Genomic DNA, 20,109 nt, shown 5'->3' with positions numbered 1-20,109 from the left:
CCAGTGATACCGGCCGGTGTCACATCGCTATGTGGACATGGACTCTTGCATCGTTTGAGAATGTGATGTTATCTTTGTTATGCATTGCACATATGTTCCACATAGTCTGTTATATAGTGGTATCTACAGATACCAGATGGGGAGTGTCATGGAACCAGAACTACCTTTCTGACTCACCCACCTCTCTCCTTTGCAGCTTCTGCCTGTCAGATATTATTCCCAGCTGCATGGAGCTTGCACACAAATACTGTGCCTGTGTAACTTGCAACAATGTTGCATTTTTTGCCTCCGGGCATGGAATCAGTGAGCTGCTACTGAAGTTTCTGAGATCCTCACCAGAATGGGCTAGTCTGCCCCCCCCCCTCCTGTTTGTTCAGACATAGTCTGCCCCTAGACTATTCCTTTACCCACACTGCCCTTCACTTCCTTTTCCACCCTGGAGACAGTGAGTACAGAACCCCTTCTCTGTTCATCCCCCATGGTGAGGCCATCTCTTTTTGCCGGTTTCTAACTAATAATCACCACTACATACCATCCACAAGTATCTGTATCCTGCTGCCTTTTCCCAATAAAGTGGAGGAAATATTACAGGGCTTGGAGTGATTTAAAAGGGAACTGTGTTAATGCTATCGGGAGCCACTCACACATTAAACGTGACCCAGGCATCAGAAAAGAAAGCTATAGCCACAGAGGAGCATGTGAGTGGGAGGAGACCTGCAGAGTGATACAGGAGATGAGCTGTCCTGAGGAGTCTGGCAAGAGATACAGCATGGTAACAGAGTCTTCCCAGTGGAAGTGCTGGTGGAGCAGCACGTACCGGAGGCAGCGGATACGAGCCAACGGAGAGTACATCATCAAGTAAAGGGGACCTGGTAAACTGAGGGTCCTGAAACTGAGTAGATCAAGCAGAAACACATTTAAGGAATCGGCACTAGAGCACTTCCGTATCCTATTCATCATATACATCTACCACCTTGCTTTGCAAAGTACCAGCCCTCCACCTAGTAACACATCTACATTTTACACAAGCTCCAACGCTGTGCTGGCACCAACAGTGGCCCATTAGTTAGCATCGGGCCACTGGGACTTAGGCTGCACTTACAGTCCCGGCTACGGCAACGGCGATGCCACGTCAAAACAAGTTGATGTAATCCATTTTGTGTGCCTATAGTGGGCGCAACGGCGTGATCAAAAGTCAATAGAATTTGATGTTTTGGGGCGATCGCCGTGTGACATCAGCGGCACATGAGCGGTTCAGCCAATGAGGGTGAATGTAAGAAATTCCTATTATAGAACTGCTGCAGTGGGGTTCCATGCTTCCGAATTGGAATCCCCCTCCCCATGCGTTTTGCTACCGCTGTACAACCTTTACCCATACCATTACACCTATCTGAACAAGCTCCTTCCCCCTACCACATGCAGCACTTATCATCTGAGATCTGACTCCAAAAGAAGGTTCAACTTGGAATCCGGCCGCTCCTCCTTCTCTAACCGTGCACCCCACAACTGGAACAGTCTACAGGAGACTCTCACATCCTCCACCTGTCTAAATTCTTTCAAAACTAAAGCTGTCTCACATTTTAATCTGGTCTGTAACTGTTTTATACACCCATAACATATATTATCCCTTACTGTGCATGCAATGTCTTGTAAACAATGCTCACTTAATGTAACTATATATTTGTAACCATGTATTTGTCACCATAACTCTATACCTAGGATATATTTGAAAACGGGAGGTAACGCTCAATGTATTACTTCCTGGTAAAACATTTTATAAATAAATAATACCTTATTTAATGTCTGGTTGAAACCTATTTCAGATTCCCATTGCAGAGCCAGCCTCGCACTGAGACTCAAAAGGTTGAAACAGCTGTCTGTGAGTAGGATTACTGGCTGTGTACTTCTTTATCACAGTCTGGGCTTAAAAGCTGTGTATAGTGGCAAGCATAGGTTTATAGGGGTTGTCCATGTTAAAATGGATAATAAGCAAAAGGTGAGTGGGCTCATTTGCATGCCATTTCCCAGAATCCCTGGCTGCAGTGGAAGCACTATATGCCAAGAGATAATGGGGAAATGCAGGGGAAATGCAGGGGAAATGCAGACCTGTCTGAGACATGTGAATGCGCTCACACGTGAGATTTGTATTCGCTTTACCACCTTCAGAAACAAAATATACGCAGGGGGTCCTCCCTCGTTCCTCATGTGTCATAACACTACAAGCTAGGAAAACGTCTACAACAATCAAATTGCAACAAAATATCTACTAAGTCCCAACAGTGATGATGTTTCTCTTTATGAATTCCTACGCGGTACTCGGTTACCGGAGGAATCAGCGAGCGTCACTGCAGAAGCGTGTGACAAATTGGGGGGCGGCACTGAAAGAATTTCTAAGGCTTCACGTTCGAGAAGGAAACATTGGATATTCTAATTGTTTTTACCGTCTCACAGCACACGTCTGTTATGATTCACTAGCTGCATTATATCAAACCAATTAAAAATGCATTTTTTATATAATTGGGGGGCGTCGCTCAGTAGATCATGACAGACGGGGATTATGCGGAGGGTTCCACTGCTGATGATGTAGAAATGTAAACTACCGTAGCTAAATCTGTATTAAAAATGCATGTAGTAACATTCCCTCATTGAATAATACATTATATTAACGCTATTCTATTTTGACATAGTGTATATATTTTTTTTGACCAGTGCACTCTGTGTTCCTTGGCTCAGAGACTTGTGCTATTGTGTGTCAATTCAGGTTAATGTTTAATGTGTGTTTGTAATTGTCTTTCACAATTGCCGTTACTAGTTAAATCAGTCATTGCAAAATGTATAAAAATAGGTAGCTGGCAGAAATTATTTTATTAATTTATTTGATTCCAAGTTGAGTCATTTGTCATTCGGCTTGATTTGAACCCTTGCCCGTGACACAGTTTTGCTCCGCACTGCAGACCCTTTTGTCATTAAATGATTGCTGTGCTGTTTGAAGACATGGAGGAGGAACATATACACGTGGAACTGTTTGCTGCACTTATGCCTTCTTTGTTCTGCAAGGAAAAACATAAGCGGGATGCATATTTTTTAGGCTAATACCCACAAAACCGTGTTGCACAAATGTAAGCTGACATATGGTATACTTTGCCTGAAGCCTTCTGAGACACGGCTCTCGCTGCACATACAGACACCAACTAGATAATTCATTCAAATAAACATTCCCCTCTGAGTTGATAGATGTAAAAATATGCACTTAAAAGGGTTATCCATATCAGTTGCCCTCATTCATTTTCCCACGTCGTTTTTACTTTGGGAAATATAAATGGCTGACCAGTCTAAAGGATATGGATTGGGGTGATTAAAATACACTCACGTATTTAGGTCAGTAGGCAGGGTAAGATGGAACAGCCTTTTTAAATCAGGCACCTGAACCATCTGCTGAGGTTTCAAGGGGAGTTGAATCTGCTTATGTAGAGAGAGAGAAAAAAAACGCCTTAGGCCGACATATTGTTATATACAAGACGTAGCAGAGTGCAGTCTGTGAGCAGGGAAATCTGTTTATTCAGTACCTGACTAATAGGCCTTTGGGTGTAGGTTCTGCAATGACCTTGGGATGACCTACTGTAGAATCGTAAGGAGAGGAGCATCTCGCTCTGAATGAAGCCTGTGCTCAAAAGATCTTAACCCTTTTACTGCTGAATTTGCAATGTACTGCTGGTCCTTCAGCAATGAAGAGTTAAAATTCTCTGTCCACAGTGGCTTAACCCTTTGAGTGCCCAAAGACGAACTCTGCAAATCATAAGTCACGGAGAACATCGTTTTTAAATATGCTTGTTTTCTAGGGGCAGACCATGGAACAGATGAGGTATCCTCCCCTTTTGTTCAGGTCCTGAGGGGAGTGACGAGAAAAAAACCCGCAGATGTCGCTGGTCTTCCGGCACTCAATAGGTTAAAATGGTACGGAGTCTGATTGGAGAACAAGAGCTGTAATAATTTCAAATATTACCAAATAATTTCTAACTGTATTTTAAAAAGGTTTTAACCCTTTGAGTGTCCGTGCCACAGCCCCTCCGGCATACTGGGACTGGGATTGAGAAATTACTGATGATGGGAATGGAAGTGGGGGGGGGGGTCCTTCTGTTCCTCTGCCTGCTAGATCGCGTTCAGGGCTCCCCAGGGGTGCAGAGTGCAATCTCCCCTGATAAATGAGCAGACAGGCTTTCTAAAATAAATCCCTTTTTCTTTTAAAATAAGGTGGAGTTGGAAGTTTTTAAAATAAAAATATAGTGGTATTCTGAGTGGGAAAATAAGAAAGTAGTGATACTCTATGTCCCTTTCCACTCCCACTCAAAAAATAACGTTCTTTTAGGAAGTGCCTAAACTCTTCCAATTAAAGTACCTCGGTATCTCTCTGCAGTTTAAATGTCCGGGTCACGTGGGCCAATAGGAAGCCGGGACTGGGACATTTAAACTGCAGAGAGATACCGGCACTTGGTACGGAGGTAAGTAGCTTGGGAAGCAGGGCGTCCTCGGAGCTGAAATTAATGGGGTTCAGCAACCACGGGGAGACCCCCTGCTTCAAATCCATTAAAATATAAAACATTTTTATAGGATTGAAGTAGGGGGTGTCTGGAAATGAACCCCATTAATTTCAACTCCGGGGATCCCTTACTTCCCGAGATTAGGTGTGTTTCCGTACAAAGGTTCAGCTGTTACAGAGTAACTAAGCAACAATAAAGTTTTAAGAATAACAATAACATACACACAGATACACACACACACACACACACACAGATACATATATACACACACACACACACACACACAGATACATATATACACACACACACACACACACACAGAAATACAAACACACCAAGATATATGGTTCTCTGGGCCCGGTGACTCTAGGAGGCCTGGCCGGCTGATGGCGGAAGTTCGACCCGCCCCTGGTAGTCAACTCCATCTTCTGCATCCGGCTGCCAGGGCCTTCCTTTGGGTCGCGTCGTCAAAGCTCTACTCCACTGCAGGGGACCTCCTCAATCCCCTGCCCAAGTCCAACACTCGCTCCTGACCCCCTGAAATTGTGTCGGCGAGCCTGGCCTTGGTATTCACATTTACTAAACATTCCAGCTGCAAGAGAGGAAGAAGAAACAAAAGGAATCCCACTGAAAGCAACTGGAATTCTTTCTTCAGAAATCTGGTACTATACAGTATTTTTGCACTGGGTTTTGTCCCATTTTTGCAACCAGCAGACTGCAGTTAGAAAACTTCCGCGGACCTCCGAGTGAACATTCAAAGGAATAAATGGCTCTTGACAACATGGGGCTAGGTGGGCAATACAGTATCTGAGAGCCTACTGAAGTGTACACCTGATAGGACAGTGAGACGCTCATGCAGTGGCATCCCCCTCTTACCCAAGCAATGTACTGTATACAAAACAAACTAATCCTTTTCTTTTTAATTTCATGTTGATATTTGGGGATTGCAGAAAACAGTAATCCGATAAAAATGATGCCGTGCATCGTCAGCGCGGAAGGCAGATGTCGATGAAGAGATTATGAGATCTGCATAGAAAAAGAACGAAATCGCTCACAGAATTGCGTCCGGCCGGAGAAGGCGTGATTTTAAACAGCTGCACAGGCTACAGGGAATGTGTGATTGTGACAAATCTATTACAGAGTGCTTTTCCTGGTAATGTACAGGTTAATAAAAGCTTCAATCAGACTTAGAACTTTTGCAACTCATATTGACAGATTTATTATAAATCATTCTTCCTGGCAATGCACAGGTTATTAAGAATTTATATTAGTGTAGGGACCCTTGAAACGTGGTCTGCCGTGAAGTTTGGCTCAAGGGCTTACAACAATTTGGCCAAAATGTTAAACTAAAAGACCATTTTATTTATTAGTTATTTATACATGTATATTTAGGCACTGTACCGTATATAAGTTTTTCTGGATGTGCACTGAGCTTTGTCTGTGTTTTATGTTATGTCTCAGGCTACAGGGAACCCTGACAGGGGACCCGTGTCAACTGATTATTGATTTGTAATCACACACCACTCCCTTTTCCCTTCCTTTTAGATTATAAGATCATTGGGGAAGGACTTTCCTTATACATTTTATTGTTATCGTCTCACACCCCATTGTTCTGCGCTAAGGAATATCTTGGTGCATTATAAATCCATGAATCCATAGGGTCGTATGGAGTCAGTAATAGTCTGCCCTATAAACAGCACCTGATTTAGTCAGTAAAAAAAAAAAAAACAATGTTAATTCTGATGCTCATTAAACACTCACCAAATTCTTCACTGAAATTGAAAGAAAGACATTGATATGGCTATTTCATTTACTATTTTTAAGATAAACATAAAATTATGTATGTATGCATGTATGTCTTTATTCATATAGCGCCATTAATGTACATAGCTTTTCACAGCAGTAATACCCATGACAATCATATAAATAACAAATAATACAGATAAAACAGATCATGGGAATAAGTGCTTCAGACATAAAAGTAACATTGTGGAAGAGGAGTCCCTGATCTGAAGAGCTTACAATCTAATTGGTAGGAAGAAAGTACAGAGACAGTAAGAGGGCATTCTGGTAAGTGCGTCTGCAGGGGGCCAAGCTTTATGTTTCATGTGTATAGTATTATCAACGGTGCTACTCACATGCTTCTTTAAGCAAGTGTGTCTTAAGATGGGGCTTAAAGGTGGATAGAGAGGGTGCTAGTCGAGTATTGAGGGGAAGGGCATTCCAGAGGTGTGGGGCAGTCAGTGAGAAAGGTTTAAGGCGGGAGAGGGCTTTAGATACAAAGGGGGTAGAGAGAAGACATCCTTGAGCAGAACGCAAGAGTTGGGATGGAATATAGCGAGAAATTAGGGCTGAGATGTAACGAGGGGCAGAAGAGTGTAAAGCTGTAAAAGTGAGGAGGAGAATTGAGTGCGAGATGCGTGATTTGATGGGAAGCCAGGAGAGGGATTTCAGGAGGGCAGACGCTGAGACAGATTTAGGAAAGAGTAGACTGATTCTGGCAGCAGTGTTAAGGATAGATTGTAGGAGAGACAGGTGTGAGGCAGGAAGGCCGGACAGCAGGAGGTTACAGCAATCGAGATGGGTGAGAAGCTCATTTGCACGCCCTGCGACCGGACGCAGCAGCTAAGGAGACCCCCGCATGAGCTGGCACTAATGAGACGGACGCCGGATGTGTATTATTTACATGTAAGTTCTTATGCTTACCTGTTGTTTAATAAAATCACTGAGCGTTTCTGCCCCTGGTTGGAGCCCATCACAGGGAGCGAACCGCTCATATCAGAAGCCCCCACATCACCCTGGGTACTACCCTTTGAAGTGGATCTCTTGAAAGAAACTTTGACAAGATCGGCTCACACTTGTCCGTGTGAGTAAGATCTGGCTTCAGCCTTTTTATATTCTCACCACCTATTCCCTGTGTGTATGTTTGTTTCACTTAGTGGGTTCACTCAGTGTTTATTTACTTTGTTACGAATACCAAGAGTATGGAGAATGTGAAGGAGAAGAGGGTGGTCCACGGTGTCAAATGCTGCAGAGAGGTCGAGTAATATGAGCAGAGTGTAATGAGAGAGAGAGAGAGAGAGAGAGAGAGAGAGAGAGAGAGAGAGAGAGAGAGAGAGAGAGAGAGAGAGAGAGAGAGAGAGAGAGAGAGAGAGAGAGTGAGAGAGTGAGAGAGTGAGAGAGAGAGAGAGATCACGTCCTTTGCCACGTGTTCGAGAGAGAGAAACAGAGAGGGGAAAGGAGACAGAGAGGGGGAAGGAGAGAGAGAGGGTGGAGGAGAGAGATGGGGAAAAGGGGAAAGAGAGTGGGAAGGAGACAGGGGGAAGGATAAAACAAGAGAGAGAGATATGGGAAGAGAGAGGACCGAGAGATGGGAAGACAGATGAGTGAGAGAGGGGACAGGGATATTGGAAGAGAGGATCTGAGGGTGCCTGCTGCCTACTGGCTGTTTGGAGTAGTGATTGCCCACCGAGGTGCCTGCCAGGGGAACCTCCCTTCTACCAGTCTACAGCAAGCTGCCTGGACAGGCACCTCCACGGACACCTTCTAGCAGGCCCCCTCTGCGGATCGGGCCAGCTTAGGTTTGCCGGCAGGATAGTGAGGGAGTGCAGCAGCAGCTGGGTGTCGGCAACCTGCAGGGAGCCGCAAGTAGCAGCAGAAAAAGCTGCATATGGCTCAGGAGCCGCAGGTTGCCGACCCTTGTCGTAGTGGCTTCTCCCACGCTCTCCCATGATGGAAATCACATGGCACCGATGCACCGATGCACTTCTCGACATACAGGCGTAGCCAATGTTATTACACCCATTAAAGTGACGCTCTGCGTCAAAGCTGGTGCGTCATGTCCGTTGAAAGGCCTCGTTCAGGGTGCTGGCTTCGGAGGGAGGGCGTGCTGCCGTGCGTGCTGCCGTGAGAAACAAAGTATTCAATTTGAATACTGGTTTTCAGGGTAGCAACTGCCCTGTCTCCGAAGCCAGGAGTTGAAGCTGACTACAGTTTCAATAAACGAAAGTTTTTTGGAACTGCAGCAGCGTCACAGGGACCAAGGCAGCCAATGAAATCATTCTTCAGAATGATTTCATGACTGCAACTTGGATACTTACCCTGCCGTGTGTAACCCCGCCCCCTCCCCAACGCTGAAAAGTCTGCTGGGGGATAAACACAGATCGCCCAGCAAACAGCAGCACTGCAGCACTGCCTCCCTCACGCCCTCCCTCCGAGTCCTGCAGCTGACACCCTGAACGAGGCCAAACAATGCATGTGTTGATGCACAAAATAGTGCCCAGCTGGACACTAGCCAGGGATTTTTTTACAATGCTGATGGATTAGGGGGCGCAGTAACGTTGGCTGCATTGGTAGGCGTCATTAGCATCATGTGACTTATTCACTCGTTCCATAGCATGGGGACCACATGGCAGGGAAACGGTTGACGGTTTTACAGCCGGGAAACTATGATTAGAAATGTCATTTTTTTGGCGTTACATTTTATTAAAAACTCTGTGTTAACAATTTAAAAAAAAAAACCAAGAAGACACGTTGGAAGGCGGTGTTTACCGGGGCACTCCCACCGGCGACTGGGCTGCCGCAAAAAGATGGAACCCAATACGAAACGATGCTTCATTTCCGGTTTGTATGGGTTTGAACCAGAAGTGCAAGATGATCAGTGGTGTTTTTCTGGTGAAAACCTAAAACCCTAAACCAGGGTTTCCCAAACTTTTTTTTCCGTGACCCGGTTATTTTTTAACTTCTTTTTCGTGACCCACTAAAATTTTTATCGCCTATACTGGCCTATAGGGCCTGCACAGACACACACACAGCCACTGATACACACACACACACACACACGCAGCCACTGACAGACACGCACGCAGCCACTGACACACACACAGCCGCTGATACACACACACAGCCACTGATACACACACATACACAGCCACTGATACACACACACACACACAGCCACTGACACACGCAGCCACTGACACACACACTGATACACACACACGCAGCTACTGACACACACACCCAGCCACTGACACACACGCAGCCACACAGACACTGCTACACACACACTGATACACACACACTGATACACACACAGAGACACTGCTACACACACAGAGACACTGCTACACACACACACACACACACAAACACTGATACACGCACACAGACACTGATACACACACACTTACACTGATACTGATACACACAGACACTGATTCACACACAGACACACACACACTGATACAGATACACACAGATACACACACACACACTCGCTCTCCCCTATACGCACACAGACACAAACAGTGAATTACAGGCAACGACGGATGTGAGTGACTGGAGGGGGGGCCAGGGACACTTGGGTGGGAGAGGGGGGGGGGGGCAGGGACACCTTGGGAGGGGGCCAGGGACACTTGGGTGGGAGGGAGGGGGGCCAGGGACACTTAGGGGGCCAGGGACACTTGGGTGGGTGGGTGGGAGGGAGGGGGCCAGGGACACTTGGGTGGGTGGGAGGTCGGGGGCCAGGGACAATTGAGTGGGTGGGAGGGAGGGGGCCAGGGACACTTGGGTGGGTGGGAGGGAGGGGGCCAGGTACACTTGGGTGGGTGGGTGGGAGGGAGGGGGCCAGGGACACTTGGGTGGGTGGGTGGGAGGGGGGGGCAGGGACACTTGGGTGGGAGGCAGTGACTGGGTGGGGTGACTTACCTTGCCGCCGGACGCTTTCCCCTGCTGCCCCCGATATCCCCTGCTGCCCGGGACGGGAGGTGGGCTTGGGGGCATGGGAGGTGGGCTCGGGAGGGGGTGCCACGGGAGGTGAGCTCGGGAAGCTGGCCGCGGGGGGAAGCGGGCCGCAGTAGGAGCTTGTACTTCCACCCTCCCCCATGTAATGTGCGGGCCGCAGAGGAGCTGGTACTTCCCCTCCGTCCCACGTTGGGAGCGGGGGGGAGAAAGGGAGCGGGCCCTACTTGCCCTGCGCAAGCGCGCGGGACCGCGGGAGGAATCGCCGCCATTTTTTTAAACTTGAGCGGGGCGGACGGGAGACACCGCGTGGCCAGCCTCGCTGCGACCCGGCAATTTTGGTGCCGTGGCCCGGTGCCGGGTCGCGACCCACCATTTGGGAAACGCTGCCCTAAACTATGAAACACGACCGCAGAAGTGTCATTCGCTTATCACAGGCCTGTGCCTTTAAATCCGTTTATTTCTAGGCAGAAATCAGGACGCCAAATGCATTATTAGGTTGTGTACAATGTTGGGATGGAGGGAGTTACGTAGGTAGGGATGCCAGGTGTCCGGTATTGAACCGGACAGGCCGGTATTTGGTTCCCCTGTCCGGTAAAATATGAGAGATAATACCGGACATGGGATAGAGCAGGCCTGCTGCTGCTGCTAGGGGGCTGGGCAGCTTCTGATTGGTTGCTGCTGTGTAATTCAGTAATTGGGAGGTGGCAGGAGCCTGGGGGGTGGGGCCAAAGAGCGGGGGGGGGGGGGGGGGAAAGCATGCTGCAGGGAGGTGAGGCTGTGTGTGTGTGTGTGTGTGTGTGTCTATCTGTTTCGTGTATATATGTGTCGTGTGTGTGTGTGTGTGTGTGTGTGTGTGTGTGTGTGTGTGTGTGTCTGTCTATCTGTGTCCTGTCTGTATATATGTGTGTGTGTGTCTCAGTGTGTGTCTGTCTATCTGTGTCCTGTCTGTATATGTGTGTCTGTCTATCTGTGTGTGTATCTGTGTGAGTGTACTGTATGTGTGTGTCTCAGTGTGTCTGTCTTTCTGTCTGTATCCTGTGTCGTGCCTGTATATGTGTGTGCCTCAGTGTGTGTTTGAGTGTTAGTGTATGAGTGAGTGAATGTCTCAGTGTGTGTGTTTGTCTGTGTATGTCTCTGTGTGTGTATGTCTCAGTGTGTGCGTGTCTTTCTGTGTCCTGTGTGTGTGTGTATGTGTGTGTCTGTGTGTGTGTGTGTGTGTGTGTGTGTATCTGTGTGAGTGTACTGTATGTGTGTGTCTCAGTGTGTCTGTCTTTCTGTCTGTATCCTGCCTTTATATGTGTGTGCCTCAGTGTGTGTTTGAGTGTTTAGTGTATGAGTGAGTGAATGTCTCAGTGTGTGTGTGTGTGTGTGTGTGTGTGTGTGTGTGTGTGTGTGTGTGTGTGTGTGTGTGTGTGTGTGTGTGTGTGTGTGTGTGTGTGTGTGTGTGTGTGTGTGTGTGTGTGTGTGTGGTGACAGACAGTACATACAGTACTGGCAACTTTGTTTAATTGCTCAATAACCCTCACTTTTCTTTTACTATACTAACAGTCTTCCCATTTTCAAGATCTATTAAAAATAACCCCCATTGTAAATTCTCAGAAAGGCTCCATAACTCAGCTCTCATCACAGCAGCATTGCAATCTCTGCAGCACCCTTACTTACTGATCATCCCCAAGAAGGCAGAGCAGGTTACTTATCCAATGGCATGATTTAATATTCAATTTAAAGCTGGATTTTGAAGTCTAAATTTGAAAGCTACTGTACTAATGACAGGGAGGGGGAGGGGGGTGAGAGGATGAAGGGATGTGGGGTGAGAGGATGAAGGGAGGGGATGGGGGGGTGAGAGGATGAAGGGATGGGGGGTAACAGAGGATGAAGGGAGGGGGTGAGAGGACAAGGGAGGGTGCGAGGACATGCGGGGAGAGAGAAGATGAGGAGGGGTGCAACAATCTTGGAATTTGTGGGAGGAGCAGTAATATCAGTATTGCTCGCCATGTACTGTATGACTGCAGGTCAGTTATTTATAAATGATCTGACCATTACGTCATTTGTTCCAAATTTCACTCCAATTTGCACCAATTTGCACTATTTCATATTCTATTTCCTAAAACAATCCTCGGAAGGGCGCTCTCTCCCAAGACTCCTCCCCAGATTTTTTACGAAATAGAATATAAATTGGTGCAAATTGGTGAATACTTGGAGTGAATTTTAGAACAAATGACAGAACAGTCAGGTCCTTTATAAAGAACATTCTTCCCTACCAGCGATTCTCGCCTGCGTCGCACCTTTCACCATTGTGCCCAGTATTTTTGGACAAGCCACCTGGCAACCCTATACGTAGGACCGCTACTTTAAACCACCACCAAATGCTAGGATGTAATTTTGCCCACGCGTTAACCCCTTAAAAACTTGAGTGACCAGCAACACATTGATTTAGGATAAATACGGATCCTATTACAGGCAGGGGGCAGTGTATGTGTGTAAGCTGCACGCATCTTACCAGGGGGTTACCTATATAACTCACTATATTGAATCATTTGAGGGGCAGAATTCTCTGGACGCAGATAAAGAAAAATGTATGTGGAAAGAATAAATCAATGTCACTTTTAGACCAGGGGGAAGATTATCGGTCAGTTTCCAGCTCGGGGAAGATAGGAAGCAATCAGGAAATGGAAAGGCAGACAGGGGAAAAAAACCTCGGTGAGAAGCAAGACTGCAGCAATGATAAAGAAAATTAACAGCGCAGTAAATATTTTATGAGCTGATGAATGGTCAATAATAACCATCACTTCTACACGCCAATTCTTGCTCCACATACAGTAATGAGGAAGAAAAGACAGAATGAAAAACTCCTTCTTTTAATGAACATAAGCACCAGAGGCTTTATATGCCAACACAATAAAAGCGTTTTGTAGGCCCCTCGTTAAAAAAATTCAATCATGGGATGAAAACACAGACAATTTTGCAGCATTTGTACTTGGTTTAATATAGAATTTTAACAAGTTTAGAGCTGGAGATTCTAAACAACAAAAAGGCAGCGCTAATAGAAAACTACTGAGAAATGGGCTGCAGCCTATGATATAACTCTGACACCCTAGGTCAGATAAGGAGCAAGGAAAAAAAAGGTTATATCTGTGGCGCTTGGCCTCAAGGTGAATATATAAAAAATAAAAAAAAGGTATACAACCAGATGGAAGGTGGTGTCCACTTGGGCTCTCCTCATGAAGATGATCAATCATGTAAAAAATAATATAAAAACAAACATAGTGTGATACAGTAACTAAAAAACATACAAGACAACGAATGCTGAGACAATCAAATGACTGATTTTAAATAAAAAACATTTAATACAACAACTCAATGTATATAATTAAAACACTAAAAAGAATAGGTCACATGTGCACTCCAACACAAACTAGGCTGGCCGCTTACCAGACATTGAAAAGTAGAAGGCAGTGGATAAATCTGAGAGTATCCCCTCTCGTGAGGCATCTTGCGCATGCGCAGCCAATCACACCATGGCGGCGCCCTGCAAAGGGAGCTGCAGGATCCTCCGGCGATGCGCTCGCCTGCGCAACCTTCCCGTCGGCGCCAGAACCTGCCCCCTGCCTCTGCTGCCTAGCGCATCCACTCCAGGAGGTAGGGGGCTACGGGGGACCAGAGGGGACCCAGGTTACATATAATAATAACAACTTAATTTTCTCCCAATGGGCCTCAAAGCATGTAAAATATAATTTATCTATCATATCTTCTTCTAAGATATAAAATGTCTGCATTCAGGTTTGGGACATACAGTACTGTAAGAAACGGCTATTCAATATCCACTCACAGAGATATGGTATTTCATATCATGTTCTTACATGTGTTCTACAAGGTGGCAGACCATTGTCCATCCTTTCTTCTTTCTGTATGGAACGCCCTACCTATCCTTTTATATCCCTCTCCTGGTGTTATCCTTTACCCAGCTAACGAATCTGATATTCCTCTATAAAAAGAGATAATTACCTACATAGGCTATTCTGTCTTAAGTATTCTCTGTGAATAAGGGACCCCCATGTATCTTAGTCTATCTGAATCTACTGTATGTGACATAATGTAAGCGACATAATGTATCTGACATAATGTATGACTGGTCACAGCTCTTACCCTCATATAAGGAAATCAACCCAAACTTGTCTGACTCTCGAAGTCATCACGTCATAGTCCCAAATTGTTACATATCTTTTTCTCTTCCCAACAGCTGTTGATTACAGTGAATGTAATCTTACCCACACGGTCTTATTATTGGACGTTAGTCCCACCATTTACTCACAAATAACCTCTTTAGCAACTCTCATTATAACCAGTCACTCATAGACTGAGCCTCTGATTGAGCCATGTGCGCTGAAGCAGGGACTGTTTAAGCCACAATTGCTGAAGCAGGGACTGCGAGCCACCTGTGCTGAAGCAGGGATATCCTGAAAACCTGACCTGTCGGGTGGCTTGAGGACTGCAGTTGAAAACCTCTGCACTAAACAATTTCAAATATAATCTTTAGTACATAGCTCAATAGATTGCAAAAATAATTGTCTCTTTTAAAAACACTAAAATTATCCATAAATAACTAATTCTGATTTACTAAGTCAGAAACGACAAAGATAATTATACTGTGTGCCGTTTTACTTTTGGTAAAAGATCTCACTTACCTTCAGCAGTCTGTTTCTCTCCTGTGTGCGTGTGCTTGAATTACACTGCTGTGAGAATGCAGGGGGGGAGATAGCATGAATATTTGAATTACAAATACTATCTTATTGTGTATTGCTGTGTTTTTTGTTATTTGCAGTACTATATTATGTTAATGTATACAAATATTTGAATTCTATGTAAGGGATGGAAAAAATAATACTAATTAATTTTGCTTAGTGCAGAGTTTGTGGGTGGTGTTAAGTGTTAGGTGTAAAAAGCTGCTCCAAGCATTACCAGTCAGTCTTGTCCTGGGTCTTATAATAATAATAGCATGTTCTTGTATAGCACTGCTAGTTGTACGCAGCGCTTTACAGAGACATTTTGCAGGCTGAGGTCCCTGCCCCGTGGAGCTTACAATCTATTTTTTGGCACCTGAGGCACAGGGAGATAGAGTGACTTGCCCAAGGTCACAAGGAGCCGACACCAGGAATTGAACCAGACTCCCCTGCTTCAAACTCTCAGTGCCAGTCAGTGTCTTTACTCACTGAGCCACTCCTGTAAGTAAACCTAGCTGTGAGTAAACCTAGCTGTGAGTAAATTATCTGTGAGTGGTGCTAGCTGTGGGCTGACCTACAGTAGCTGTGCGCTGACCTAGCTGTGCGTCGTGCTAGCTGTGCGCTGACCTAGCTGTGCGTGGGACAAGCTGTGCACCGTGCTAGCTGTGCGTGGGGCTAGCTGTGCGCTGACCTAGCTGTGCGTGGGACAAGCTGTGCGCGGGGCTAGCTGTGCGCTGACCTAGCTATGCGCTAACCTAGCTGTGCACGGGGCTAGCTGTGCCCTGACCTAGCTGTGCGCGGGGCTAGCTGTGCCCTGACCTAGCTGTGCCCTGACCTAGCTGTGCCCTGACCTAGCTGTGCGCTGACCTAGCTGTGCGCTGACCTAGCAGTGAGCTGACCTAGCTGTGAGCTGACCTAGCTGTGCGCTGACCTAGCTGTGAGCTGACCTAGCTGTGCGCTGACCTAGCTGTGCGCTGGGCTAGCTGTGAGCTGACCTAGCTGTGAGCTGACCTAGCTGTGCGCTGACCTAGCTGTGAGCTGACCTAGCTGTGAGCTGACCTAGCTGTGCGCTGGGCTAGCTGTGCACTGACCTAGCAGAGAGCTGACCTAGCTGTGAGCTGACCTAGCTGTGCGCTGACCTAGCTGTGAGCTGACCTAGCTGTGAGCTGACCTAGCTGTGAGCTGACCTAGCTGTGCGCGGGGCTAGCTGTGAGCTGACCTAGCAGTGAGCTGACCTAGCCGTGCGCTGGGCTAGCTGTGCGCGGGGCTAGCTGTGAGCTGACCTAGCTGTGCGCGGGGCTAGCTGTGAGCTGACCTAGCTGTGAGCTGACCTAGCTGTGCGCTGGGCTAGCTGTGCTTGGGGCCAGCTGTGAACTGACCTAGCTGTGCGCGGGGCTAGCTGTGAGCTGACCTAGCTGTGCGCGGGGCTAGCTGTGAGCTGACCTAGCTGTGCGCAGGGCTAGCTGTGAGCTGACCTAGCTTTGCGCGGGGCTAGCTGTGAGCTGACCTAGCAGTGAGCTGACCTAGCTTTGAGCTGACCTAGCTGTGAGCTGACCTAGCTGTGAGCTGACCTAGCTGTGAGCTGACCTAGCGGTGCGCGGGGCTAGCTGTGCGCGGGGCTAGCTGTGAGCTGACCTAGCTGTGCGCGGGGCTAGCTGTGAGCTGACCTAGCTGTGCGCGGGGCTAGCTGTGAGCTGACCTAGCTGTGCGCAGGGCTAGCTGTGAGCTGACCTAGCTGTGCGCGGGGCTAGCTGTGAGCTGACCTAGCTGTGCGCGGGGCTAGCTGTGAGCTGACCTAGCTGTGCGCAGGGCTACAGTAGCTGTGAGCTGACCTAGCAGTGAGCTGACCTAGCTATGAGCTCACCTAGCTGTGAGCTCACCTAGCTGTGAGCTGACCTAGCTGTGAGCTGACCTAGCTGTGCGCGGGGCTAGCTGTGAGCTGACCTAGCTGTGCGCGGGGCTAGCTGTGAGCTGACCTAGCGGTGCACAGGGCTAGCTGTGAGCTGACCTAGCTGTGCGCAGGGCTAGCTGTGAGCTGACCTAGCTGTGAGCTGACCTAGCTGTGAGCTGACCTAGCTGTGAGCTGACCTAGCTGTGCGCGGGGCTAGCTGTGCGCAGGGCTAGCGGTGCGCGGGGCTAGCTGTGAGCTGACCTAGCTGTGCGCGGGGCTAGCTGTGCACGGGGCTAGCTGTGCCCTGACCTAGCTGTGCCCTGACCTAGCTGTGCGGGGGCTAGCTGTGCGCAGGGCTAGCTGTGCGCGGGGCTAGCTGTGAGCTGACCTAGCTGTGCCCTGACCTAGCTGTGCCCTGACCTAGCTGTGCCCTGACCTAGCTGTGCCCGGGGCTAGCTATGTACTGACCTAGCTGTGCGCGGTGCGCGGGGCTAGCTGTGCGCGGTGCAAGCAGTGCGCGGAGCTATCCGTACGCTGACCTAGCTGTGCGCGGAGCTATCCGTACGCTGACCTAGCTGTGCGCGGGGCTAGCTGTGCGCGGGGCTAGCGGTGCGCGGGGCTAGCGGTGCGCGGAGCTATCCGTACGCTGACCTAGCTGTGCGCGGGGCTAGCGGTGCGCGGGGCTAGCTGTGCGCGGGGCTAGCTGTGCGCGGGGCTAGCTGTGCGCGGGGCTAGCTATGTACTGACCTAGCTGTGCGCGGGGCTAGCTGTGCGCGGGGCTAGCTGTGCGCGGGGCTAGCTATGCGCGGGGCTAGCTGTGCGCGGGGCTAGTTGTGCGCTGACCTAGCGGTGCGCGGGGCTAGCTGTGTGCGGAGCTATCCGTACGCTGACCTAGCTGTGCGCGGGGCTAGCTGTGCGCGGGGCTAGCTGTGCGCGGAGCTAGCTGTGCGCGGGGCTAGCTATGTACTGACCTAGCTGTGCGCGGGGCTAGCTGTGCGCGGGGCTAGCTGTGCGCGGGGCTAGCTATGTACTGACCTAGCTGTGCGCGGGGCTAGCTGTGCGCGGGGCTAGCTGTGCGCGGGGCTAGCTGTGCACGGGGCTAGCTGTGCGCGGGGCTAGCTGTGCCCTGGGCTAGCTGTGCGCGGGGCTGGCTGTGCGCGGGGCTGGCTGTGCGCTGACCTAGCGGTGCGCGGGGCTAGCTGTGTGTGCGGAGCTATCCGTACGCTGACCTAGCTGTGCGCGGGGCTAGCTGTGCGCGGGGCTAGCTGTGCGCGGAGCTAGCTGTGCGCGGGGCTAGCTATGTACTGACCTAGCTGTGCGCGGGGCTAGCTGTGCGCGGGGCTAGCTGTGCGCGGGGCTGGCTGTGCGCGGGGCTGGCTGTGCGCGGGGCTGGCTGTGCGCGGGGCTAGCTGTGCGCGGGGCTAGCTGTGCGCGGGGCTAGCTGTGCGCGGGGCTGGCTGTGCGCGGGGCTAGCTGTGCGCGGGGCTGGCTGTGCGCGGGGCTAGCTGTGCGCGGGGCTAGCTATGTACTGACCTAGCTGTGCGCGGGGCTAGCTGTGCGCGGGGCTAGCTGTGCGCGGGGCTGGCTGTGCGCGGGGCTAGCTGTGCGCGGGGCTAGCTGTGCGCGGGGCTAGCTGTGCGCGGGGCTAGCTGTGCGCGGGGCTAGCTGTGCGCGGGGCTGGCTGTGCGTGGGGCTAGCTGTGCGCGGGGCTGGCTGTGCTCGGGGCTAGCTGTGCGCGGGGCTAGCTATGTACTGACCTAGCTGTGCGCGGGGCTAGCTGTGCGCGGGGCTAGCTGTGCGCGGGGCTGGCTGTGCGCGGGGCTAGCTGTGCGCGGGGCTAGCTGTGCGCGGGGCTAGCTGTGCGCGGGGCTAGCTGTGCGCGGGGCTAGCTGTGCGCTTACCTAGCGGTGCGCGGGGCTAACTGTGCGCGGAGCTATCCGTACGCTGACCTAGCTGTGCGCGGGGCTAGCGGTGCGCGGGGCTAGCTGTGCGCGGGGCTAGCTGTGCACGGGGCTAGCTGTGCGCGGGGCTAGCGGTGCGCGGAGCTATCCGTGCGCTGACCTAGCTGTGCGCGGGGCTAGCTGTGCGCGGGGATAGCTGTGCGCGGGGCTAGCTGTGTGCGGGGCTAGCTGTGCGCGGGGCTAGCTGTGTGCGGGGCTAGTTCTTCCTGTATACTTTGGTTTAGGGCAAGAAAATAAATCTTTATTTAATACAACATGAGATTAAAGTCTGTTAAACCGTCTCGCACTGCCGGATGGCAAACATGGCATGTGATAGCAGATAAAAACAACTTGGCCCACCTGGACCAACATCCCACCCGAAGCATGAGAATGTGAGGACAAAGGACTAATGACCTGCATTCTATATACAGTAGTGCAACGCCTCTAACATACTGTATTCAGTGTGGTTAATGTGTTAGCTTCCTTTCACTTGAATGGAAGTTAGCACAGTGGAAAGGCATTAACTGCTGCTGGCTGTACTGTACTGAATATGGTGCATACAGGGAGCTGTAAATGGATGAGTGGGGGAATAGAAGAGGTGAGAAGGAAAGGAAGTGAGAGACAGAGAAAAGGTATCAAATAAAGAGGCAGGGTAAATGGAAAACAATGGTAAGAGAAAGGGGGGAAAACATGGTTTCAAGGAAAGGGAGAGAGCACAGAGCTGCACTGAAACAAAAAGGTGGGAGAGAGGAGAGCCAGAGGGGACAGAGTGAGCCAACGCTGGGTCATGCAGAGGGTCAGGGAGACAGGGCAGGGAGCAAAGAAGTGACAATAAGCAATGTTATAATACGAGCTGCAACCTCCAGGTGCCGTGTGAGTGGTGCTATATAAAGCCGCTGATAATGTGCTGCATTGTGTGTGATCTTCTCCAGCCAGGAGCCTGCGGTACAAAGCCTCCGTTCTCCGCAGCCCCCGGAGTAGTAAAGGGGTAAAAAGACATACTGCAGAGTACACAAATTGCTTGGTTCTCAATTTTCCACTCCAGCAAATTGTACCCTTCTAATGTCAATGTGTTTCCAGCTCCCTTGGAAAAGTAACTCATGCATTTGTATGGCAAACTAGCTGGAGACTAGTTAACTGCGTATTTTGACATCTACACATGCAGAGCACAGAAACAACGGAAAGTGGACACACACACACACATATATATATGTAGCCAGGTCCCCTCTGGCTCCCCGGTCCTCCCTTTCCCCCTCCCTTACCTTCGCCATGGT

At 49.4% G+C, this 20,109-nt stretch overlaps 1 long non-coding RNA gene across 2 annotated transcripts; it reads right to left on the bottom strand.

Moving 5' to 3' along the window:
- Positions 1-2,871: 2,871 nt before the first annotated feature.
- LOC142492207 (uncharacterized) lies at positions 2,872-15,009 on the bottom strand. Of its 2 annotated transcripts, none has more exons than XR_012800810.1 (4): positions 14,969-15,009; positions 4,874-5,130; positions 3,371-3,459; positions 2,872-3,050 (listed from the first exon to the last, which is right to left on the bottom strand). It is a non-coding gene; the product is annotated as an uncharacterized LOC142492207 (long non-coding RNA). The 2 variants fall into 2 exon arrangements; XR_012800809.1 differs by lacking the exon at positions 14,969-15,009 and adding an exon at positions 13,716-14,281.
- Between the last annotated feature and the right edge of the window lie 5,100 nt (positions 15,010-20,109).

Source organism: Ascaphus truei, chromosome 4 (genome assembly GCF_040206685.1).
Source record: "Ascaphus truei isolate aAscTru1 chromosome 4, aAscTru1.hap1, whole genome shotgun sequence".
Taxonomy (NCBI): Eukaryota; Metazoa; Chordata; class Amphibia; order Anura; family Ascaphidae; genus Ascaphus; species Ascaphus truei.
Note: the sequence above shows the minus strand (reverse complement) of the source record. Positions and strands in the feature narration are given on the sequence as shown.